The sequence below is a fragment of the Schistocerca cancellata genome, chromosome 9 (genome assembly GCF_023864275.1).
Source record: "Schistocerca cancellata isolate TAMUIC-IGC-003103 chromosome 9, iqSchCanc2.1, whole genome shotgun sequence".
Taxonomy (NCBI): Eukaryota; Metazoa; Arthropoda; class Insecta; order Orthoptera; family Acrididae; genus Schistocerca; species Schistocerca cancellata.
This window is the reverse complement of record NC_064634.1, coordinates 508,262,979-508,288,089: the sequence shown is the minus strand read 5'-3', so window position 1 is coordinate 508,288,089 and position 25,111 is coordinate 508,262,979. Positions and strand designations below refer to the sequence as shown.

At 48.0% G+C, this 25,111-nt stretch overlaps 1 protein-coding gene and 1 pseudogene across 1 annotated transcript in view; both read left to right on the top strand.

The window, feature by feature from the left end:
- The window catches only part of LOC126101535 (ankyrin repeat and MYND domain-containing protein 2-like), a 125,454-nt gene that overhangs the window by 22,378 nt on the left and 77,965 nt on the right, over positions 1-25,111 (top strand). The window lies entirely within an intron of this gene.
- Positions 5,526-5,643, top strand: LOC126102270 (5S ribosomal RNA; annotated as a pseudogene).

Here is a 25,111-nt window from a genome sequence, read left to right as displayed (position 1 = left end):
TGGCGGTGCGGTCCCCTACGGCACTGCGTAGGATCCTACGGTCTTGGCGTGCATCCGTGCGTCGCTGCGGTCCGGTCCCAAGTCGACGGGCACGTGCATCTTCCGCCGACCACTGGCGACAACATCGATGTACTGTGGAGACCTCACGCCCCACGTGTTGAGCAATTCGGCGGTACGTCCACCCGGCCTCCCGCATGCCCACTATACGCCCTCGCTCAAAGTCCGTCAACTGCACATACGGTTCACGTCCACGCTGTCGCGGCATGCTACCAGTGTTAAAGACTGCGATGGAGCTCCGTATGCCACGGCAAACTGGCTGACACTGACGGCGGCGGTGCACAAATGCTGCGCAGCTAGCGCCATTCGACGGCCAACACCGCGGTTCCTGGTGTGTCCGCTGTGCCGTGCGTGTGATCATTGCTTGTACAGCCCTCTCGCAGTGTCCGGAGCAAGTATGGTGGGTCTGACACACCGGTGTCAATGTGTTCTTTTTTCCATTTCCAGGAGTGTATTTCACAGACAGTTGAACATTTTTTTATACCTTGTGAATCCGATACTACCGCCATCTGTATATGTGCATATCGCTATCCCGTGACATTTATCACCTCAGAGTAGATTAAGGACCAGTCTCAACAGTGGTATGCCAGCTTCCTCCACGGTAGGATGCAGCTGCTTATGACGCCGTTCTCAACCGAATCAGTGCATGCATCGTGGCGAGAGGGGGTACAACACCATAGTGACAAGTGGGTTCATGCTGTCAAGTTCTTTGTAAATTTAACTCGACTTTTTTAGTCGTTGAATACCATCAGATCTTTCAACCCGTAAAATTTGACTTCGTTTCTTTTTCCCCTTTCAGGCGCTTAATTTGTTTGTCAGACGATGTGTGTAGAGATATAGAAGATAAGGTCACTGGAGACGGAGTAAAAGACTGGTTTGTGGAATGGTGGGGAAGGAAATCGGCAAGACCGTTTCAGAGGAAGCATCCGTGCGATTTAGGGAAATCGTGGGAAACCTAAGTGTGGATGGCAGGTGTTGTGGCGTAACAAGACAGTCACGCCACTCGGAAGTGGCCGAAAGGCACGCGTTAAGCTCACGCAGATGGGCGTGAGGTCTGAAACAGGATACGTAATGAATGCTGTAAAGAAAAGTACGTAGCTGCTGGAATACTTAACTTAAATCCATCATTGTATACAGCATTCCTGATGATACAAGTGAGACTCTTTAGATACATGCGACGTAATGCTAATGGCGCCTTGCTAGGTCGTAGCCATTGACTTAGCTGAATGCTATTCTAACTATCTGCTCTGCAAATGAGCGAAAGGCTTCGTCAGTGTAGTCGCTAGCAAAGTCGTCGTACAACTGGGGCGAGTGCTAGTACGTCTCTCTAGACCTGCCGTGTGGTGGCGCTCGGTCTGCTTACTGACAGTGGCGACACGCGGGTCCGACATGTACTAATGGACCGCGGCCGATTTAAAGCTACCACCTAGCAAGTGTGGTGTCTGCCGGTGACACCACAGCAGGACTGCGGTTTGAACCGCTGCCCCCCCCGAAGGCTGGTGCAGTGTCCCAGCGTCGGCGGAGCGGGGCCGGCTCGTCACACCTGGGCGAGTTCCGCGGCTGGGGTTGCTCGGTTGCGCCGCTGCTGACGTGGTGAGATGTGACGGCCGTGCTTACACTGGCAGTTCTGCCGCCGCACGCGGAATGAGATTTTCCCTCGGAGAACTTCTGCAATCAACGGCGAATTCTTCAAAACTCGATTACGTTATGCACGGAGATGCACGCAGGGGGCGAGTTAGAAGGGCGGGCGAGAGCACGTGGCGCGTGGAAGGGGCGAAACGAAGAATGCGGGCGGAAACAGCCGAGTCGCGGGGCGGAGCGCCGCGGTAGGCATGGTTGGTGGTGGGGGGGTGGAGGGGAAGGGCCAGCCGGCGTGCTCGAAAGGGGGGGAGGGGGGAAGGCAGAGGTCCGCGTGCCTTTCAGTCCCTGTCTCGTCTTACAGGAATGGCTCCAGTACCCAATAACGACACCCTGCTAATGATTTTATTTATTATTATTATTCACGTTTGGGCCCTACTGGACCACGCGAAGTACAATCACGGGGCATTCGGTTATTTTCTTTTAGACTTTCTCTCTGCCCAAATTGTTTTCATTCTCTCGGAATGAGCTCTTTTCCTTTCATCAGACCATGTGGTTCCAGTTTTCTTTGGTTTTTCAGCTTGACCAACTACCCAGTCATGAATTTTTTGCCTAAATAATTTTCTGTCTTGAATTTCATCTTATTTTATATCTGCCTCTTTCATGTCCTCTTTTATAGCAGCAATCCATTTTATTGTCTCAAATTTAGCTTTACTTCGATTTTCGTAGAATTCCACTACTTGTTTAGTTAGTCTGGTAGCATCCATTCTTTTAATATGCCCATAAAATTTTAATCTGCGTTTTTTCATATCCGAATATATGCTGGTGTATTGTTGAATTTCACTATTTGCTCTTAGCCTGTATGTTCCTTCTTCAGTATATTTTGGACCTAGAATTTTTCTGATTACTTTTCTTTCTCTTTTTTGGATTTCTTGAATGTCCTTTTTTCTGTTTAAAATTAGCGTTTCAGCCCCATAAAGGCACTCTGGTTTTATGACCGTGTTGTAATGTCTCAATTTAGAGTACCTCGAGAGACATTTTTTGTTGTAGATGTCTTTTGTAAGTCTAAAAGCTGTCTCCATATTTTGACAACGAATTTCATTTCCAATTTTTTCTAGACCAGTCTCTGAGATTGTTTCACCTAAATATTTGAATTGCGAAACTCTTTTGATTTTTCCATACTTAGTTTCCAAAAGTTTGGGTGCCAGTTTGTTGCTAGTCATATACTGTGTTTTTTCAAATGAGATTTGGAGACCTACTCTTTCTGCTGTTTCTTTAAGAATTTCTATTTGTTTCTGGGCAATTTGGATGTCCTGCGTTAGAATAACCAAGTCGTCTGCAAAGGCCAAACAGTCTATTCGAATATTTGTTCGTCCTAATTTCACTGGTTGGTCAATTTTGAACTCCAATTTTCGTTCGCGCCACTCTTGTATTACTTTTTCTAGAACGCAGTTAAATAGCAACGGAGAGAGCCCATCACCTTGCCTCACGCCTGTTTTTATTTCAAAAGGTTCTGAAATTTCTCCTCTGAACTTTACTTTTGATTTTGTACCAGTTAGCGAATCTCTGCCGTGGTTTTAGGATCCAGGCCTTGTTCTTTCACAATTTGGAAAAGAGATTCACGATCCACTGAGTCATAAGCCTTTCTAAAATCTACAAAGGTACAAACTAGTTTTTTATTGTAAATTTTTTGATGTCTGAGAATTAGTTTGAGGACTAAAATCTGTTCTGGGCAAGATCTATTTGGCCTGAAACCTGCTTGATATTCGCCAATTTTCCATTCAAGTTGTTGTTGTGCTCGGTTCAGAAGACATTGAGAGAGGATTTTGTATGTGACTGGAAGAAGAGAAATTCCTCTGTAATTATTAACATCAGTTTTGTCTCCCTTCTTATGAAGTGGGTGAATCAAGGCGGTTTTCCATTCATCAGGAATTTTTTCAGTTTGCCAAATGTTTTGCATGATTGAAGTAATTTCTTTAACGGTTTTTGGACCAGCTGCCTTTAAAAGTTCTGCAACAATTCCATCTTCACCAGATGCTTTGTTGTTTTTCAACCTATGAATTTCTTTAATGATTTCCTCTTCATTTGGTGCAAGTGAAACTGGATTGCATTGTTGGGGAATTTTTGGTGGAAATCTTTCTGTGGGCTCGGGGCAATTTAGAAGATTCTTAAAATATTTAGAAAGTTCTTTGCAATTTTCTTGGTTGTTAAGAGCCAACTGTCCATTTTCCTTCTTGAAGCAAAGATTCTGGGGTTGGTAACCCTTTATTTTGGTTTTAAAAGTTTTATAAAAATTTCTGGTATTGTATTTCTGAAAATCTTCTTCAATTTCTAAGAGTTGACTATTCTCATATTGTCTTTTTGTTTGTCTAATTAGTTTTGAAGTGTCTTTTCTAGTTGTCAGGAATGTATCATATGTGTCTTCTGTCTTGTTGCTATTCCATGCTTTAAATGTCTCTTGTCTGGCTTTGATTGCATGATCACAGTTTTCATTCCACCAAGCATGTTTCTTGTGTTTTCGTAAAGGAATTTGATCTTGAGCTGTTTTGATAATCTTGTGTTTGAGTTGTTCCCAATTTTGTGCACTTGTTTTGTCAAATTCGTCTGCTAATAATGATGGTTGGATTTTACTGGTGTCAAATTTGGGGATTAATGGTGTCCTTTTGTTGAAATTTTGGGGTTTTAGCTTTAGTTTCACACGGGTTAACTAATGGTCTGAGTCAATATTGGCGCCTTTACGAACTTGAACATTTAAAATCTCTTTGTGACATGGATACGAGATTGCAATATGGTCAATTTGGAATTCACCTATGTCCTTGTTAGGTGATCGCCATGTCTTTTGTTTTGAAGGTTTTTTCTTAAAATGACTTGACATAATTTTGAGATTGAAATTTCTGCAAAATTCTACCAGCCTCTTTCCATTTTGATTGGTCCATTTATGTGCAGGGAATTCACCGACCGTTTTTCTAAATTTTCTCTCTTTCCCTAACTGTGCATTAAAATCACCCATTAAAATCTTTACATAATTTTGAGGAATTTTGGAGACTGTATTCTCTAACACTTCCCATGACTTATTTACTTTTTCTGGATTTGTTTTATTCTCCTGGTTGATAGGCATGTGTGCGTTAATTAAACAGTACATTTTATTTGCACATTTCATGGAAATTGTCATTAGTCTGTTGTTTACTGGATTTACTTCGATTACGGAGCCAAGAATGTCTTGTAAAATTGCGAATGCAACACCCAGATGCGGAGTGTTTTTAAGAATTCTTTTGTCTGTTTTACTTTTAAACAATCGGTAGTTTCCAAAATCCATGGTATTCTCATCAGGTAACCTTGTTTCTTGCAGGGCTAAAATTTTGATATTTTGTTCTTTTAGTGTGTCTCCTAATTTATAGAGTTTTCCTGGTGTCAAGAGAGAGTTAATATTGATAGTTCCAAAAAATGTTTCGACCTTGGGCATGAGTCGGTCAAAAGACTTCGATTTCCTCTGGTTTGGGATATAGCGTTTCAGCCTAGTCTCCCCAGAATCCGATAGACTAGTTGCGCCACTGATGGCGGAGGATTTGTTACCACCTGGGGTAATTTTGTAATTACTAAAACGCTCCATAATAGTACTTAGAATCAAAGGGTTGAGCTCAGAAAAGCTCAGTGGTTAAGACTGGAGTGGTTAGTTCCAGAATTTGTATTACGGCCGCACCTCTGGTGAACAGACGCCGACCACAGTGCCGCTTGTTACAAGTCAGACGCAAGGTGGATTTATTGTATTATGTGCCTCTTCCGCTAGTTCCACCGTACCGAGATTCGTTCTCTCCGCCTTCACTACCGTTGAGGTAGTTTATTTATTTATTTAACCTGATATGATTAGAGCCATTATGTCCTTTCTTAACAGCAACGGCATTGCCGCAGTGGATACACCGGTTCCCGTGAGATCACCGAAGTTAAGCGCTGTCGGGCGTGGGCGGCACTTGGATGGGTGACCATCCAGGCCGCCACGCGCTGTTGCCATTTTTCGGGGTGCACTCAGCCTCGTGATGCCAATTGAGGAGCTACTCGACCGAATAGTAGCGGCTTCGGTCAGGAATACCATCATAACGGCCGGGAGAGCGGTGTGCTGACCACGCGCCCCTCCTATCCGCGTCCTCCTCTGCGGATGACGCGGCGGTCGGATGGTCCCGGTAGGCCACGCGTGGCCTGAAGACGGACTGCTTATTGTCCTTTCTTAAATCGGCCAGGGTTTGACACATATGATGCTGTCTTTACATCGTAGTTTCCTACAAAATAACAATATGACAGATAGTATTAAAATGATCTTAAAGAGGCAACGTGGGTAATGAGTACTGACTGTGAAATAATAAACTTAATACTGGCAGTACTTGTAATGATGCAGGTGCTGCACGAATAATAATAATAGTAATAGTGACATATATAAAAAGAATTAACAGGTGCACAAGGTAGATGACTTGTGACAGAGCGAGTTCTTGGAGAAAGAAAATTTAAGGAGAAAGCACCAGCTGAGAGTACCAGCAAAATAGAAAGATCTGGTTGGAAAGAAAGATGTACAAAGGTACAGAGTGAGAGACAGTGGAAGTGGTTCTTGTTGCTTTGGTATGTATGTCATTAACTGTCTTCTGAAGATCGATATGTTATTGGGTTATTTAATATAATGCGGGAGATATTCCAGTATCGGGTTTCTGCTAGGAAGAAGGAGTTCGAGAAAGTAGCTGACCGATGAAGTGAGACAAAAGGGATTTTGCTCTGATGGGAACGGGTGTTCCTGCCATGTTGTTCATATAAGAGCGTTCATGTCGGGGAAAGACGTGAAGGACAGTGGTCCTTGATAAGAGAGAAGAGAAGACAGAGGCATGGAAATCTCTGCACTTATCTTCAAGCAGCCACTTGTACACTTTGTGATCAAAAGTATCTGGACACCCCAAAACCATACGTATTTCATATTAGATGCAATATGGTGCCGCCTACTGCCAGGTACTCCACATCAGCGACCTCAGTAGTCATTAGACATTGTGAGAGAGCAGAATAACACCCCTAGGTCCACTGTTTCCAATGTGATAGTGAAGTGGAAAAGTGAAGGGACCCGTACAACATAAAGGCCTACAGGCCGGCCTCGTCTGTTGACTGACAGAGACTGCCGACAGTTGGAGAGGGCCGGCCGGAGTGGCCGAGCAGGCGCTACAGTCTGGGACCGAGCGACCGCTACGGTCGCAGGTTCGAATCCTGCCTCTGGCATGGGTGTGTGTGATGTCCTTAGGTTAGTTAGGTTTAAGTAGTTCTAAATCGTAGGCGATTGATGACCTCAGAAGTTAAGTCCCATAGTGCTGAGAGCCATTTGAACCATTTGAGTTGGAGAGGGTCGTATACTGTAATAGGCAGACATCTATCCAGACCATCACACAGAAATTCCAAACTGCTTTGAGATCCACTGCAAGTACTACGATAGTAAGGCGGGAGGTGAAAAAACTTCGATTTCATGGTCGAGCGGTTGCTGATAAGCCACACATCACGCCGGTAAATGACAAACGACGCCTCGCTTGGTGTAAGGAGCGTAAACATTGGGCGACTGAACAGTGGAAAAACGTTGTGTGGAGTGACGAATCCCATTAGACAATGTGGCGATCCGATGTTAGGATGTGGGTATGGCGAATGGTCGGTAAACGTCATCTGCTAGCGTGTGTAGTGCCAACAGTAAAATTCGGAGGCGGTGGTGTTACGGTGTGGTCGTGTTTGTCATGGAGGGGGGTTCTACCCCTTGTTGTCTTGCGTGGCACTGTCACAGCATGGGCCTACACTGGTGTTTTAAGCACCTTCTTGCTTCCCACTGTTGAAGAGCAATTCGGGGATGGCGATTGCATCTTTCAACACGATCGAGCACATGTTCATAATTTGGAAATTTGTGGTAAGGTCTTATGGGACCAAACTGCTGATGTTATCGGTCCCTAAGCCTATACACTATTTAATCTAACTTAAACTAACTTACACTATGGACAAAACACACACACACACACACACACACACACACACACACACACACACACACGCCCGAGGGAGGATTCGAACCTCCGACGGTGGCAGCCGCACGGACATTTGTATCCCGGCTGTAAGACGGCGCGTGGGTCTGCTCCTGAAAACTGGAAGGTTGGCTGGATGTAGGAAGTGAGTAGGAGCAGGAAAAGGTAAGACATGTCGGTACTGCGTTTCAACTTACAGATGCTTACTATAGGCAAAAAAAAGTTAATACACGGTTACATAACTTTGCAATGAGGTGCGAAGTCTTAGACCCGTCGAATGTAGAGCAATGCTGAAGCGAAGTGCCCCGGCCGTCTGCTCTTGATAAAATGGGCAGAATCTGGAGCGACGCTCGTAGAGCTCAACCGTGTCGGCTAGAGGGCGCTGTCGTCGGTGTCGTAGTGCCAACCTAGCAGAGCGCACCTGTGTTGTGGCAACGTAGCTATCGGTACCGAACGGACCGTGACAAGCGCCCCCCCCCCCCCCCCTAGACCCCGCTGCTACCCCGCGCAGCTACCTCTTCATAATGCACGGCCTGTGGCTGCGTGGTTACACGACAATAAAATCCCTGTAATGGGCTGACCTGCACAGAGTGCTGATGTGAATCCTATAGAACACCTTTTGGATGTTTTGGGCCGGCCGGTGTGGCCGTGCGGTTAAAGGCGCTTCAGTCTGGAACCGCGTGACCGCTACGGTCGCAGGTTCGAATCCTGCCTCGGGCATGGATGTGTGTGATGTCCTTAGGTTAGTTAGGTTTAATTAGTTCTAAGTTCTAGGCGACTGATGACCTCAGAAGTTAAGTCGCATAGTGCTCAGAGCCATTTGAACCATTTGGATGTTTTGGAACGTCGACTTCGTGCCAGGCCTCACCGACCGACATCGACACCTCTCCTCAGTGCAGCGTGAAGAATGGGCTGCCATCCCCCAAGAAACGTTCGAGAACCTGATTGAACATGTGCCTGCGAGAGTGGAAGCTGTCATCAAGGCTAAGGGTGGGCCAGCAGTATACTGAATTCCAGCATTACCGACGGAGGGTGCCACGAACTTGTAAGTTATTTTCAGCCAGGTGTCCGGATGCTTTTGATCACGTAGTGTGTTGTCTAGACACTTTAAGACAACTGCGAATTCCAATAGATATTAATCGCTTTTTGTGGAGACAATACTAGTACAAAATTCGGAGAGTTTCACCGACGCGGCCGATAATATGTTTCACCAAATAAAAGAAGGACTAAGAAAAAATATAGCAAGAATTGGAAAAATGTTGCAGGAATTGGATGCCCTGCGCATTTTCTCCACAGTACCATATCAAGCGGTGTTGGAGTCGTAACTGTCTACATTTAAATATTTCATTATTTTTGAATATACACGGTAAGGATAGCGAAGCCGAAAGAGTTCTCCTTGTACGGTGATATCAGTCATCAGACTCTTCTCTCTCACTCAAAAACATGATGGCTGTTGCTGTTGTCCGCAGGTAAGAGAATTCTTAAGCTTCTGATTTATTAAAGCAATTTTTAACGTCGGCGATAGGCCACCAAAAATAATTACAGATTTTTTTTCGGTAGGCAGATCAATGAAATTTACTTCATGTTTCTGTTCTCAAACTGGGCTCTGTTTGAAAAGAAAATATGAAAAGTGTGGAGAAGAAAAAAGTCTCGGTAATTGAAATACGAAATATATTAATCGACACTCAAAGATGTGTCAATGAAAGGAACACTGCCAGTTTTATTGGCATGAAAACCAAGATGAATCTGAACAACTTAAAGAATGAGAACTCTAATCAAGAAATAATTAATTTGATTTCTAAATTATAGGTAAAGACAGTGACTTTCTATACCGTAGCAGTTGATTAGTTAGAGAAATGGGCTATTTCTTTTAATAAATGTCAAGTATGTGATTGGATGAAACTATGGTTGAAAACATTATTATATACCTGACAAAAAATAGTACGAAGATTCCAGGCGACAGTTTTCTTCAGGAATATATGTATCTGAAGAGCTTTTTAGAAACTGAGGGTGACTTGTAAGAATGGAAGCCTAAACACTCTGTGGAAGAAAGGTGGATTTACTTTCTTAAGGAAGCCGAAAATCCCGGACGCAAATGTCACCTGCAAAAATTGCGCGAGTGTTTGTTTTCTGTTCCCGCACACAACGCTGCTGTGGACTAATGTCGGCCCAGTGGAGTGATGACAGAAATCGACTGCTGCCAGGGACTGTGGAATCGACTTTACAGTGCCAGTTGACCTATAAGCTGACTTGGTCGGAGTTTTATCAACACATTAAAGGGGGAAAAAAGCTTGTGAAAGAGGTGCAATCTTCCGAAAAAATTGGTGTTCCAACTACTTCTGCCGCAAAACGCTCCAAGTAATTAAATAAATTTTTTACTTCATTTCTACACCCCATCTCAAAGTGTCCCGACGAGGTCCCAGCTAGATATGGCAACTCTAGCTTTGAACCACAATTTGAAATTAAAAGAAGTGTCAATAAACATTCGTTTTGTCGTTGACAGCTCTCTTCTCGTTCTGTTAGTACTTTAAAATAACGGAACACATTTTCCGAACCAGAGGGCATGTAAAAAAGCAAAGACGAAAATATTATGCTGCTTACTCCTATAACGGTCCGAAGCTGAAACTTGGAGTGTTCCTTCAGTAAATAAGAGATGGTGTTCATAATTCGCTTTTTCAGACATTCTATCGAAATTTATTTTGTGTTCCAGCTTCCGTTTTAATTTTTTAACGCCGCATCTCACGATATTCTCGAACCTTCCTCCTATTCTTTTACTTCAGTTATCTCGATTCAACATAAAGCTAGAAAGTCTATTAGTTCTAGCTTTATGTTGAATCGAAGCAACTGAAGTAAGAGAATGAGGAAAGAAAAGCACCAGTTTCTATAATTTTAGCACGCTGTTGTTCAGAAACTGTGAGTGTGGTTAAGTTCCTATGGGACCAAACTGCTGAGATCATCGGTCCCTACTGTTACACACTACTTAATCTAACTTAAACGAACTTACGCTAAGGACAACACACACACCCATCCCGGTGGGAGGACTCGAACCTCCGTCGGGAGTAGCCGCGCGAACCGTGGCAAGGCGCGTGAGACCGCCCGGCTACCCCGTGCGGATCATAAACTGTCAGAGGCCTGAAAGGAAATTTAGGCAGTCTCGTTTCAAATGCGTAGAAGAAGAGTGAATATGCAAAACACAAGGAAAATGTAGTAACACTGGGTTGGGAACTTAGTTCATCTGATAAACTCCTTATAAGATTGAACATATAGCAGCTTGAAATTATCCCAGCCTAAACTACTCATGCTCATTTCCAATCCGCTCAGCAAATTGTGTGTCCCGCATGTTACGTGCCAGCGAGCATGCCTCAAGACATTTTTAGTATCGTATACAGGTAAGTAATATACCCGCCAGGGTAGCAGAGAGCACCAATGCGCTGTTTCCTGGACTCGGGTAGGTGCGCTGGCCCCGGATCGAATCCAAAAAATGGCTTTGAGCACTATGGGACTTAACTACTGAGGTCATCAGTCCCCTAGAACTTAGAACTACTTAAACCTAACTAACATAAGGACATCACACACATCCATGCCCGAGGCAGGATTCGAACCTGCGACCGTAGCGGTCACGCGGTTCCAAACTGACGCGCTTAGAACCGCACGGCCACACCGGCCGGCGATCGAATCCGTCCAGCCGATTAACGACCAGGGCCGTTGGGCCGGCCAGCCTGGGTTTGGTTTGGTAGGCAGTTTTCCACATCCGTGAATACCGGGCTGGTCCCCACGTTCCGCCTCAGTTACAAGACACACAGACATTTGAAACATGTGCGCACCCTTTCATGACTTACTCTCGACACAGACAGCTGGGACACAATACTTACGTCCCAGGGGGTTTGGGGTGGCGGCAGGAAGGCATCCGGCCACCCTCTGCAACAAACACTGCCAAATCCGTAATAACACGGCCGACCCCGCGTTGAAGCGGGACAAAGGCCCAAAGAATGAAAAAGAGGTTTAATGCGAAGAACACTTGTACAGAATACAAGGAATGTAGCACGAGGGAAGCCTTTCAATTCCGCTTTAAAAGCCGGCCGGTGTGGCCGAACGGTTCCAGGCGCTTCAGTCTGGAACCACCAGACCGCTACAGTAGCAGGTTCGAATCCTGCCTCGGGCATGGATGTGTGTGATGTCCTTAGGTTAGTTAGATTAAAGGAGTTCTAAGTCTAGGGAACTGATGACCTCAGATGTTAAGTCCCATCGTGCTCAGAGCCATTTGAACCGCTTTAAAAGTCTGTGACGTCACGCACATGTTTTGTATGTACTGTAAGCTTGCTGCTCATTGAACCGGCAGAGTAACGCACGCCTTTCTGTGCTACATCCGGGCACGTGTTAGTCACGTGTAGGTGGTTTTCTCTCCAGGGTTAGAATTCTGAGACGCTCGAACAAAGGTCTAGGCATACAGGTAATTGACAAAAATATGGAAGCAACAGGAACGCGACACATTACTGATGTCTAATACAGTGTATGAGACCCGTCGGCATTCAAAACAGCTTTCAGTCGTCTCGGAATGTACAAACACACGCCCTGTGTTGGTTTTGAAGGCAGTCTTGTACCATTCTTGCTGCAATAGTGGCAGCTTGAGGTGACGTCTGTGGGCGGATAGCGATAGCGCGTCCTTCTCTAGAAAGTAGACCACAAAGGCTCAATAATGTGGATGTCTGGTGACTGCGGCGGCCTCTGGAGATGCTACAATTCGTCATCGTGTTATGTCCGCAGCTAGTGGTCGTGCGGTAGCGTTCTCGCTTCCCGCGCCCGGGTTTCCGGGTTCGATTCCCGGCGGGCTCAGGGATTTTCTCTGCCTCGTGATGGCTGAGTGCTGTGTGATGTCCTTAGGTTAGTTAGGTTTAAGTAGTTCTAAATTCTAGGGGACTGATGACCATAGATGTTAAGTCCCATAGTGCTCAGAGCCATTTTCGTCCTCGTGTTCACCAAACCAGTGCTGGATGATGCGTGCTGTGTCAACAGGGGCCTTGTCGCCTTCGAACATGGCATTATCCTCGGAAAACAAACATTGTACCAGCATCGTGGGATGGACTTGACCAGCTAAAATGGTCACATAATCGTTGGCAGTGATGCGATCTTGCAGAGTAACCAGGGAACCCATGTAATATAACGATATGACTGCCCAAACCATCACTCAGTGTGTCACTCTTGGTATTTAAACTCTCCCATAAGTTGGAAACGGTGTGAAACAAGACTGATCCGACCGAACAACTTTCCTCCTGTGCTCCATAGTCCAGGTTTTATCGCCTCTGCACCACGTTTCCCTGTGATGGGCATTGCCATCCCTGGTGAGTGGTTCTGGAATTCCAGCTCTCCTGCTTGTGGAGCTCCCTTCCTGTTGTTCTGGTGCTGGTTCGGTTCGCGAGTGCGACAATCAGTTTTGCAGACATTTTTGCAGCTGTCGTCCTCTTCGATGGTCTTCTGTTACGATCACTCAACACACACGTTCATTCGCGTTGTGAGTAAGCGAATGATGTTATCTCGGTTTCTCTGTATGGGATGTAAATCTTCGATACGGTGCCTCTTGAAACACGAAACTCTTCGGCTCCCTTGGTTACGGAAGCACTCACCATACGAGCTCCAACAACTGGCCCGTGTTCGAATTCACTTGCTACGACATAACTCACTCATAACTACACTGAACACTGTTGCTGACCCCGAATATGACAGTTTCGCTGGCGGTCAAATACAACAGTGGACGTGCAGGCTTCGCGGGCATCTGCGTTTATGTCCAACCATGCATTCCTCGCTGTGTTTTCATATCTTTGGTCCAACCCTTTGCAAATGTTTAGAAGTAGGTGCAGACTCGCATTTGGGAGGAGTAGAGTTCGAATTCCCGTCCATTCATGAGATTAAGGCTGCCCACATTTTTCTTGATTCATTCAACGGAAATACGTAGCTCGTCTGAAACGAAGCGGCCAATTTTCTTCTCCATTCCTGTGTGTTGCAAACTTGGGTGTAGTCTCTAAAGACCTCGTAGATAACTTACAATTAAACCGATGGTGTGCCGATTGTCGTAGTGCGAGCTGGATACATTGCAGGACGCTAAGACATCGTAGGTATGTTCATTAATCGATGCACTACCGTGAGTATGCTGAAAAAAAAAATAAAGTTCTACTTTCCGCCACCAGGTGAAAATATGGCGCTGTAAGCAGTCAGAAATGTCTCCTCTGTTGACGTCAGTAACCTGTTGGTCACTTGACGACATTCGTTGATAACTTTTCTGAATTGACAGTTGGCATAAGGAGCTAAGGAGGTTAAATTTTCTGTACGAATCACAATGGCTATCAGATGAAAAACCGCACATAACGGCAGCAGTAGCAGCGCTGCATTATGGGAATATCGCTGAGAGAAACAGCTGCGAACTGTCCCCATGTCAAGAAATATATGAAGAAATATGACCAAGATATTTGAAGACAGAGGTGAATTGAGTGGTGCAGTAGGGAGAGCGGGGCGGACCAATCCCATGGCAGTTACTGATGAAGTTACTGTAGCTACAGCCGACTTTGCAGCACACGCCTCGTTTTCTGCAGACAGTGCTCGACCTATGTCATAGAATTTCTCCCTCCCCTGGTCAACAAAGATTTTGCGGCGCATTTTACGCTGGAGTCCCCACACGACTCAGAATGTGCGTCAAATGAAGCACCGAGATAGACTACTAAGCCGTGACTTCACCCTTCCTTTTTGGCACGCATGTAAATGGTTACTTGTGACCCGGAAGTGTTCTTTGGACAGAGTACGTAGACTTTACTCTGCACGGTACCGTGAATGCACAGAACTGTTGCATATAACGCTCTACTCCGCCGCATGTTGTACAGAAATATCCACTGAACTCAGCGTATGTGTCTGTGTGGTGTGGTTTCACGAGCTCCTCCTTTCTCAGTCCGGTTTTCTTCGAGGAGATGACACCTCGCGGGCGCGTTAGATGTACAGCGACATGTGCATGTTACAAGGACATTCATGTGCAACACGTCATTCCAGCTGTTGTCACACACCTATTTTTATGCAAGATGGGGAGATCTCATGTGTCGCTGGCCAGGTGAAAGAGTTGCTTTTCGAGGACCCTTCGATAACGACCGCATCATCGCTAGGTAATTTCAAGATGTGTAGCCTTCCAGATTCCCCGGCGTAAATCCGTGTGACTTCTGGTTGTGTCGATTGTTGTGGCGTTGCAAGACAGCCACGCCACTCGGAAGTAGCCGAAATGCACGCGTTAACTCACGCCGACGGGCGTGAGGTCTGAAACAGGATCCTTAATGAATGCTATAAAGAAAAGTACGTAGCTTCTTTAATACTTAACTTTAATTCATCCTTGTGGTACATCGCTCTGGATAATACGAGTGAGACTCTCAGATATGGTTAATGGCGCCTTGCTAGGCCGTAGCCATGGACTTAGCTGAAGGCTAAATGAGAGAAAGGCTTCGTCAGTGTAGTCGCTAGCAAAGTCGTCGTACAACTGGGACGAGTCCTAATACGTCTCTCTAGACCTGCCGTGTGGTGGCGCTCGGTCTACAGTTACTGACAGTGGCGACACGCGGGTCCGACATTTACTAATGGACCGCGGCCGATTTAAAGCTACCACCTAGCAAGTGTGGTGTCTGGCGGTGACACCACATCGATATTTCAAAGATCGTGTATTTCAGGAATGTACCGGACTCATCCTGATCTAAAGGTTAGACATGACGACATAACGTTCTGATTATACCGGACAGGCTACGAACAATAGTCGACCGCCGGCCGGAGTGGCCGAGCGGCTCTAGGCGCTTCAGTCAGGAACCGCGCGACTGCTACGGTCGCAGGTTCGAATCCTGCCTCGGGCATGGATGTGTGTACCGAGCGAGGTGGCGCAGTGGTTAGACACTGGACTCGCATTCGGGAGGACGACGGTTCAATCCCGCGTCCGGCCATCCTGATTTAGGTTTTCCGTGATTTCCCTAAATCACTCCAGGCCAATGCCGGGATGGTTCCTCTGAAAGGGCACGGCCGACTTCCTTCCCCATCCTTCCCTAATCCGATGAGACCGATGACCACGCTGTCTGGTCTCCTTCCCCAAACCAACCAACCATGGATGTGTGTTATGTCCTTAGGTTAGTTAGGTTTAAGTAGTTCTAAGTTCTAGGGGACTGATGACCTCAGATGTTAAGTCCCATAGTGCTCAGAGCCATTTGAACCATTTTTTGAATTGTCGACCATGCCGTGTTACGAATGCAGCGTGTTGGTACGTCGGGAGACAATACTGATCATGTAACTTGTGACCATATGCTAAAAAAGTGCCAGAAGCACAGTTATCGGTTGTTTGATCTTTCTCCCCTTTTTCTGCAGCCAAGCCACAGTCTGACTGCGTGCAGCGCCACATTCTCACATGGTGGCAGAAGTGGAACTATTATTTTTTTCAGCATACTCTGTGAATATATCTAGAGCGTTTTAGCGTCGTGCGATGTACACAGCGCGCACTGCAACACTCTAGTCCGCAGCTCGTGGTCGTGCGGTAGCGTTCTCGCTTCCCGCGCCCGGGTTCCCGGGTTCGATTCCCGGCGGGGTCAGGGATTTTCTCTGCCTCGTGATGACTGGGTGTTGTGTGTCGTCCTTAGGTTAATTAGGTTTAAGTAGTTCTGAGTTCTAGGGGACTGATGACCATAGATGTTAACTCCCATAGTGCTCAGAGCCATTTGAACCATTTTTTGCAACACTCTGAACACCTGGTGTTTTAGCAGCTTTGACACTCGTCCTCGTAACAACTTCTAATAGGCCGCGCTCCGCTATCGTGCTAGTGTTAAAACCAAACTTCGTATAGATACGCATGTGTGATTATTACCTGACTCAGTTTTGCAGCAAAGAAATTTTTATCAGTACTTACGTGCTGAAGTGGGTGGTTCTGTTAAAGAAGGTAGGAAGACTGCCACCGAAGTCGAGGTCGTAGGACGAACATGTTGCGACAATCGAAAAACTGTACCAGACCGGCATTCTAGCCCGTATTTTCTATGTGCTGTGAGCGGTTACCTTACGTGTTACTCTGCCTGAAGGCGATTATAGGCCTGACTGAAACTTTGATTGTCACTGATGATGCTTCGACCAATGGTTGCCGAACACTTCCATATACTATACACCAAACGTTCGGCCACGACATACGCAAGTGTCGCGCCAGTGAGGCAACGGATGTAGCGGAGGATAGACAGCGCGAGCGTCCAGTGCACAGACAGAATTTCGTGTGCTGTTCAGCGATTTTTTCTTGATATTTTGGTACTATGCTTCCTGCTCTAGATAGTTACAAAGTGGGTGCAGTTAATTTAAATTATTACCTTTGCTGGTCTCTGTATTGTGGAGGGTCAGAATGGCTCCTGGCCACGATGTTCAGGGAAGTGGGCATCTGAGGGTAGCCTTTGTAATTGAAAAATTATTTAAAAATTAACTCATTGTGTTCAGTAGACAGAATACATGAGGTTACTCCCCGGTCGGCCTGTGATGCCGTCAGTCATTCGAGGTGGTCTTGGAAAGATGTTGGGACAAAGCAGAGGCATTAAGAGGAGAGGCTTGACGTCACTGCCAGCCGGAAGCTGTCGCGATACTCAGCTGCCAGCACTGAGCACGTTATTTCCCTCCCGCGCTCCCTACTGGTTGTCGAGAGCGGTGCATAGTGGGTCGTTTGTAATCACGTTCAAGAGGTACGAAGAACCTTTGCTGAAGCGACGGCCCTCCACGGCACGCGGACCACAGTGAATTGCAGCTGCACACTTCGAATGAAGAGCCAGGCGACCCGCACAGTATATGCGTTGCAGTGAAAATGCCTGCGGAACAGTGCAGATGTCAACACTGTGTTCAGAGTGTGTGTGCTGTGCGAGAGTAACTTTGTTCCGTTCACTCGTCGTACTTGTTTTTTACGACACTAAAAGTCCACTTTACTTTTTACCCTCAAGCTTACGTCCAGCTCTGATCAGTTGTTTCTCCAGCAGGGTTTGTTGTACTTTAACAACGATTGAGAGCAGTATGGGTGAAGGAATTGGCAATACACAATTGTATTTGTTGTAGGATCACAGTCTCGTAGGAGTTTGCCGGCCGAAGTGGCCGAGCGGTTCTAGGCGCTTCACTATGGAACCGCGTGACCGCTACGGTCGCAGGTTCGAATCCTCCCTCGGGCATGGATGTGTGTGTCGTCCTTACATTAGTTAGGTTTAAGTAGTTCAAGGGGACTGATGACCTCAGATGTTAAGTCCCATAGTGCTCAGAGCCACTTGAACCATTCTTTCCGTAGAAGTTCTTAAGAGAGTTCATTTCGCCATCGGTGTTTCTTACTGACCCGTGCAGTAAGCACGAATCTAGTTTCCTGAATTTTTATTTTTGTGTCGTCCCGTTGTCACTTTAGGCCTGTACCATGGGAAGCAAGGAGAGGATGTTGTTTGGCGGCCGGTCTCCTCTTTCTATAACACAACAGCACACGTGTATAAACACGGTTCTTTATTAACATAAACAGGAAGCTACTTAACTAAAGATAGTCGAGGTGTTGTGGTACAAGCTCTTCCGTTAGTCCACGTTAGGCTCACTGCTCGTGAAGTACAAGTCCCACAAGGCGCACACCTCTGTTCGCTAGGTGCTGACTGGCTCTGAGCTAGAGGCTGAGCTAACTACAGCTGCGACTCCCACTGGGCTGTGGGTGAAGACTCGAATCTTTCACTCTACATCTACAGCTACATTTATACTCCGCAAGCCACCCAACGGTGTGTGGTGGAGGACACTTTACGTGCCACTGTCATTACCTGCCTTTCCTGTTCGAGTCGCGTCGCGCCGCTCTTCTTTGGACTTTCTGTATCTCCTCTGTCAACCCGACCTGGTACGGATCCCACACTGATGAGCAATACTCGAGTATAGGTCGAACGAGTGTTTTGTAAGCCACCTCCTCTGTTGATGGACTACATTTTCTAAGGACTCTCCCAATGAATCTGAACCTGGTACCCGCCTTACCAACAATTAATTTTATATGATCATTCCACTTCGTTCCGCACGTATACTCCCAGATATTTTACAGAAGTAGCTGCTACCAGTGTTTGTATCGCTATCATATAATCATACAATAAAGGATCCTTCTTTCTATGTATTCGCAGTACATTACATTTGTCTATGTTAAGAGAGAGTTGCCACCCTCTGCACCAAGTGCCTATCCGCTGCAGGTCTTCCTGCATTTCGCTGCAATTTTCTAATGGATGACTGACTGGGGCTGCTGATTGACTGGGCCCTCCGGTCCGTGGCGACGATCTAAATGCTGGCGGCCAAGAGGGCGTTGGCGGCATGTTTCTTGCGAGTCTGTCTTTGGCCTCTATCGATCTTCTCAGAACGTTTTGGCGCCCGGAGTGCTGGCGACAGCTTGCACCAGCAAGTTTATCCCGTCCGTCGCATACCGATGGCGTTACGTGACAAAGGGCCCCGGGAGCAATAGAGGTTCAAAAATGGTTCAAATGGCTCTGAGCACTATGGGACTTAACAACTGCTGAAGTCATCAGTCCCCTAGAACGTAGAACTTACTTAAACCTAACTAACCTAAGGACGTCACACACATCCATGCACGAGGCAGGATTCGAACCTGCGACCGTAGCGGTCGCGCAGTTCCAGACTGAAGCGCCTAGAACAGCTCGGCCACACCGGTCGGCAGCAATAGAGGCTAATATCTAATGCTGCAGTTCAATTCGTGCAGATAGCAGGTTCTCCGTATCTGGACTGTTTGCGCCTGTGCCTGTTGAGTGCCTTTACTTGGTTTTGGTTAGATTTCGAGGGCAGGACGGAGCCCCGGACGCCCCGTGGTGTCGCAAGCTGCTGCCGCGGAGTTGTCGCTCGCGTGCCGAACAGCCGCCGACCCGCGAGTCAAGTGCCCCGATTGCGCCTCACGGCCGCTTCGCAGCTGGCCGCGAAAACGGGCGTGGAATACCTGGGTGGCGCCGGCAGGCTGTCGCACCTGACACGGGCTCACCTCACCTCACCTCACCTCACCTCACCTCACACTCACGCTGATAACTACAGCAGTACACTGCGGGCCCCCTTGTGATGTAGGGCGGGGGGTGCTGCTGCTACCACTGTCGTTTCCTCTCCACGTTTCCTATTCGCCAATATTGCGTCCCAGGACGCTCGCTCGCTGTAAAACACTGGCGACGTATGCCAGGTGTTGAGGCAGTATAAGCAGCGGACCTGCTGGTCCTGCGCAGAGCTATGGTGTTGGGAGTGGGGTCTACCTTGACGAGCTGTCCTCAGTGAGCGGCCCTGGCTACAGAGACGCTCTCTGTATCTTCATCGGGACTGCAGGAGAGAACTAATGCCGCAGTAGGTCGAGGCCAACGTGTTGTCGGCCTGTGGTGGACCTGTCGGCCCAGCCCACGGATTAGACGGCTGTCGGAGTGTTCTGCGTTGTTGAAGAAGACCCTGGCGATTTGCCGGAAGCGATCCCGCAGTAGAGGGACGCCTGCTTCCTGGCGGAGCAGCCTCGTGGGGCAGCGAGGGGGCTCGGGGAGCGCAAGTCGCAGCGCCCTATTCTGGACGCGTCGGAGCGTCGCAATGTGCATCGCTGCTGCGTTACCCCACACTACGGCCGCATATTCCAGAACCGGCCGTACCGACGCCAGGTACATGGAGAGGCCGTGGCGGGGAGGTAGTGTAGACGAGCAGCGGGTACAGCGCACGTAGTCTCCCCACTGCTCGCCCTCTGACGTCGCGGACGTGCGGCAGCCACGTCAGGTGCCTGTCCAGTGTGACCTCGAGGTATTTGCCGGTCCGCAACCGTGGGATGGGGTCCCCCACGATTGTGACCGGCGGCAGGTCCGGAGGCAGCCTCTTCCTGCTGAAGACGACACCCTGGCTCTTCCCAGCGTTTAGGCGCCACTCCGTGGACCCGGCGTCCTGGACGTCGCATCCGAGCTGGAGGCGGCGGCGCGCCTCGGCCGCGTTCGTGCTGCGGGCGGACGACGCCGTGTGGTCAGCACACAGCGCCAACTCCACGCGTGCCACCCGCGGGGCGTCGGCGGTGTACAGGGAGTACAGCAGGGGGCCGAGGACCGAGCCGTGCGGCACTGCCGCGCGGATCTGCCTATCGGTTCTGCTCCGACGTGGAATGTGCGGCCCCAGAGATACGAGCGCCGTAGGACCGCGTGCGACGTCGGTACCCCGTGTACAAAAAGTTTGTACACGAGGCCGTCGTGCCACTCGCAGTCGAAGGCGCGTTCTAGAATGGCATCTGCGCCTGCACGTATACTCCGCAAGCCACCTAATAACGTCACACGCAGAATAGCTTGCTCACCGCTGACACTTCTACCATTCCTGTTCAAGTCATATTTATGTATCATTCGTCGTGTGGCGTACATCATTACACGTATATATTCGTATAACAATAAAGTCGAATATATACCAAACATAGTAGCAAATTAACATTCAGACATTGGATGTAAATAACCGTTCCATCCATTCCTGTAAACAGATCGTTGAATGCTCCCTGGAGGACTCAATTTAAACACACAGATTTCGTAAAAACTTCTGAGTAAAGGAACGACGAGTAAATAAAGGTAAGCACCTCAAGATGAAGTGAAGATAAAATTAATGTAATCACAAAAACGGATGTATTGAGGCGCAGTTAATCGGCGTTGCGTGTCAGGAAAAGGGTGCCATTCGTATCGGTCCCGCACGCAGTGAACTTATTCACGGACGGTGTAGTTGTGACTGTCGGAGCGCTGGTGCACGTCACGTGCTGAGCCGCAGGTCACCACAGGCGGACCACGTCCGCCACGGCAGGCGCAGGCCGCGCCTTAGGCCGGTGTTACACTGTCAAACTTCTTTGTCCAATATCTTTGCCAAATATCTTTGTCAAAGACATTTGATGGTGTAATAGGGAAATTTGTCAAATGTCGTGAAATATTTGATCAAATCTAGGGCCTCGCTGTACAAGTCGCTTGTCTTCTGCTCACTGCACGTGGAGCGCTAGCATCGCTCCACCGTTCTGTCATCCGTAGTGTTTTCATAAACGTTGCCGGTAAATACAATTGGTTGTACCCACAACCACATTATTAATAGGGATGTATAAAGCTGATGAGGCCCTTTACAACGTGAGGCACCCTAACCTTTCTCTCTTATAGCAAGGAATCTGAGTGTTACAGTGAGCCTGTCTTCTGCAGATGTAGCATTTCTTAGGTGAATATTGTGCTTTGTGAGATGAGGATACACTTCACTGAGCAGATACAGAAATGTATGCTCATTCATTCCTAAGTAATTGATGTACGACATGACGTCCTCCGCCACAAGGTCACGTAACAAGTTCTGTTGAATGGTTTTATCCTGTCGTCGTAAAACCCACGGTTTCACCCAGCTACGTTTTCTTGTATTCCCCGCTTCTCTCCCACGTGTACACATAGTGCTATTGTGGTACATGCAACTGCTGCGTTTAATAACAGGTTGTTGTTGAACTTTGACGAAAAATATGATGACAGTGTAATACCCCTTCTAGCACTACGTCAAAGATCTTTGTCGAATATATTTGACGGAATATTTGATCACATCTTTGACAAATACACTCCTGGAAATTGAAATAAGAACACCGTGAATTCATTGTCCCAGGAAGGGGAAACTTTATTGACACATTCCTGGGGTCAGATACATCACATGATCACACTGACAGAACCACAGGCACATAGACACAGGCAACAGAGCATGCACAATGTCGGCACTAGTACAGTGTATATCCACCTTTCGCAGCAATGCAGGCTGCTATTCTCCCATGGAGACGATCGTAGAGATGCTGGATGTAGTCCTGTGGAACGGTTTGCCATGCCATTTCCACCTGGCGCCTCAGTTGGACCAGCGTTCGTGCTGGACGTGCAGACCGCGTGAGACGACGCTTCATCCAGTCCCAAACATGGTCAATCGGGGACAGATCCGGAGATGTTGATGGCCAGGGTAGTTGACTTTTGGAACAGCAAGTTCCCTTGCCGGTCTAGGAATGGTAGAACGATGGGTTCGATGACGGTTTCGATGTACCGTGCACTATTCAGTGTCCCCTCGACGATCACCAGTGGTGTACGGCCAGTGTAGGAGATCGCTCCCCACACCATGATGCCGGGTGTTGGCCCTGTGTGCCTCGGTCGTATGCAGTCCTGATTGTGGCGCTCACCTGCACGGTGCCAAACACGCATACGACCATCATTGGCACCAAGGCAGAAGCGACTCTCATCGCTGAAGACGACACGTCTCCATTCGTCCCTCTATTCACGCCTGTCGCGACACCACTGGAGGCGGGCTGCACGATGTTGGGGCGTGAGCGGAAGACGGCCTAACGGTGTGCGGGACCGTAGCCCAGCTTCATGGAGACGGTTGCGAATGGTCCTCGCCGATACCCCAGGAGCAACAGTGTCCCTAATTTGCTGGGAAGTGGCGGTGCGGTCCCCTACGGCACTGCGTAGGATCCTACGGTCTTGGCGTGCATCCGTGCGTCGCTGCGGTCCGGTCCCAGGTCGACGGGCACGTGCACCTTCCGCCGACCACTGGCGACAACATCGATGTACTGTGGAGACCTCACGCCCCACGTGTTGAGCAATTCGGCGGTACGTCCACCCGGCCTCCCGCATGCCCACTACACGCCCTCGCTCAAAGTCCGTCAACTGCACATACGGTTCACGTCCACGCTGTCGCGGCATGCTACCAGTGTTAAAGACTGCGATGGAGCTCCGTATGCCACGGCAAACTGGCTGACACTGACGGCGGCGGTGCACAAATGCTGCGCAGCTAGCGCCATTCGACGGCCAACACCGCGGTTCCTGGTGTGTCCGCTGTGCCGTGCGTGTGATCATTGCTTGTACAGCCCTCTCGCAGTGTCCGGAGCAAGTATGGTGGGTCTGACACACCGGTGTCAATGTGTTCTTTTTTCCATTTCCAGGAGTGTAAATTTGATAGTGTAATACCGGCCTCGCCGCCGTACGGCGCCGGCCCAGCCCGACTGCTGGCACAAACCGCGAGGCGTGGGCGCCTCTGCCGCGTCAGCTGCTGGGCTTGGCCGGTAGCACTGGCGCAGTGTCCACGGCTACCCTTCACTCAGCTGTCGCCGGCCATCGCCGCCTTAACGCGTTGACTTCCCCGTCACACTCGCCGGTCTCCCAGCTCCGCGCACGTGCTCCGGACACGTTGGCAGAAGACAGAGACAACGCGCTCCAGCGGATGCTTGTTAACCGAGTCGGTGATCGTCACGGCGTACTGTGCACAAATAACAACATGAATTGATAAAACAATTTACATTAAGTGACCCCATATTAATAGTGAAATGTCAGCTCATTTTGCAGAGAAAAACACTGTTGTTATCGGCGTTATTTCCTTCTCAGAAGGAGGAAAAGAAATCACAGTTACGAGGGTCGTTCAGTAATCAGTGTCCCTTATTTTTTTCTCAGAACATATTTATTGTTAACTGTGATAATTTGGTGACAATATGCCGAGTGATCAAAAAGTCAGAATAAGTTTGAAAACTGAATAAATCACGGAATAATGTAGGTAGAGAGATACAAATTGACACACATGCTTGGAAGGACATGGGGTTTTATTAGAACCAAAAAATACAAAAGTTCAAAAAATGTCCGACAGATGGCGCTTCATCTGATCAGAATAGCAATAATTTGCATAAGAAAGTAAGGCAAAGCAAAGATGATGTTCTTTACAGGAAATGCTCAATATGTCCACCATCATTCCTCAAAAATAGCTGTAGTTGAGGAATAATGTTGTGAACAGCACTGTAAAGCATGTCCGGAGTTATGGTGAGGCATTGGCGTCGGATGTTGTCTTTCAGCAGCCCTAGAGATGTCGGCTGGGGATGGCGCGATTCTGTAACATATCGGCGTTCCTCTCACCCGTCACCGTAGCAATTACAAAACCAGAATCCCGCATTTCCTCGAAGAAAAATGGCCCTATAACGGTAGATGTGGTAAATCCAACCCATACCGTGACTTTCTCATCGTGCAATGGAGTTTCCACGACAGTTCTAGTATTTTCGGTAGCACAAATTCTGCAGTTGTGGGCGTTGACGGACCCTCGGAGCGTGAAATGAGCTTCGTCTGTGCACAACACGTTACTCAACCAATCGTCATCTTCCGCCATCTTTTGAAACGCCCACACCGCAAATGCTTTCCGCTTCACTAAATCGCCAGGAAACAGTTCATGATGCCGATGGATTTAGTGCGGATAGCATCGGAGGGTACGCCCAAGTGCCAAGCAAAAAGTAGTGTATGGAATGCCCGAGCGACGTGCGACTGCACCAGCGCCCACTTCCCCGTGCGTAGGCGAACCCGCTACTGTCTCCATTTCTTCCCGAACTGTCTCAGCAGCCTTACGCCTTGTGCTCGGTCGGCCACTACGGGGTCTATCGTCTAAACAACCCGTGGCTTCGAAATCATTCT